This window comes from Chrysochloris asiatica, unplaced genomic scaffold (genome assembly GCF_000296735.1).
Source record: "Chrysochloris asiatica unplaced genomic scaffold, ChrAsi1.0 scaffold00115, whole genome shotgun sequence".
NCBI classification, from domain to species: Eukaryota; Metazoa; Chordata; class Mammalia; order Afrosoricida; family Chrysochloridae; genus Chrysochloris; species Chrysochloris asiatica.
In genome coordinates, this window is record NW_006408633.1 from 224,314 (window position 1) to 225,793 (window position 1,480).

The 1,480-nt window shown below is 33.3% G+C and overlaps 1 pseudogene; it reads right to left on the reverse strand.

Moving 5' to 3' along the window:
• Positions 1-222: 222 nt before the first annotated feature.
• The window catches only part of LOC102815860, a 3,382-nt pseudogene continuing 2,124 nt past the window's right edge, over positions 223-1,480 (reverse strand).

Sequence of the window (1,480 nt, forward strand, 5' to 3'; positions counted from 1 at the left end):
CAACCATAATAAAAACTTTTTAAAATTTTGTTGACAATAAAACACATCCATTGTGAGTGTGCAGTTCAAGGTTTAACTAATTGATGTAACCATCGCAATCTACTTCTGGAATATTTATGTTTAACAAAAAGTACTCTTGTGTCCCTTTGCAGTATTAAAGAGTAATGAGTGCATATCTTGTTGAAGTAAAATCAAAACTTTGTATTGAGTTTTTAAAAGCAGTTAAGACTGAGAAACAACTGATCTTCCACAGTCAAACCAATTGCTCCCCTGAAAGAAGAGGGCAAATTAAATATTGATATGGTAGAATTCAGAGCTAACAATGTAAAATCGATGATTGGAGCTGGTGAGACGTTAGTCAGATGCAAGATAACTTCAGGCAGGTAAGTAACAGGAATTGGTCGGGAGTACAAATGTGGGGAATCAGGATTGGTTTTACAGAATAATTGTACAGCTATATGGCTACAGGTGTGAACCAAGTGATTGCAAGATAACTACAAAGCATCCTAATCCATAGAGAGTTGAATTAAGAAAACAAAACAAAACAAAAAACCTAGGAGAAAAACCAGTTTCCTGAGGGTGGGAGTACCTAGACATGTGTGATAAGCTTAATGGTGTCAGGGCCATTGCAAGTACACTTTCTCTTTTTCCTTGGTTTAACTGCAAAGATAAATTATTTTTCAGTTACAGGCTTTTAAGTCTGTACAAAGGACAATGAATGACCAAAAAAGTTATCAAGCATTAATATGAAGTCTATTAAGATGGAACAGCTATCAGTTATGTGGTTTTCTACCCATTTCCTTTTTTTTTTTTTTTTATTTGATAATTAGATTTCTTCAAAATCATTAAGCACAAACAAAAGTCAGTAAAATTTCACAGTAGACTTTTCAAGTATTTGATTTTTGGCTTATTGTAATAAAGTGTAACCATTGCTATTTTCACAATATGCAAAAATCACACTTGCTTTAAGAGTATTCATTTAACAATTTAAATTATTCAGAAAGCATAAAAAATGAACTACTATTGTACTGTAAATATGATCAAACTCTATCTTAAGCTATGGAAAAGAGAAGATGATCCCCAAAAGCAGTACAAATCTCACATCCTTCAAAGACAAATGTACAGTTAAATCATGGAAAAGATATTAACAGAACTGACTTGTCAATTAAAATAAGAGAAACAACAAACTGTTTTTTAACAGAAATGATCCCTGGTAAGTTATGAAATGTAATGAGGTGCTTTAAAAATTCATTTGAAAATTCTGTGAAGGCTCATTAATGTTGCATTTGATTATTCAGAAGATGTGCTCTTCTCAAGAAGCAGCTTCCAACAGCAGTTCCGGAATGTTAGTTGGGAGTTGAGTGTGCCGTTTTCAAACTTGATCTAGATCCTCCAGTACGTGTCATCAGGATTGGAGGAAGGCTCATTAACAACCTATGATATGCAGATGATATAACCTTGCTTGCTGAAAGTGAAGAGG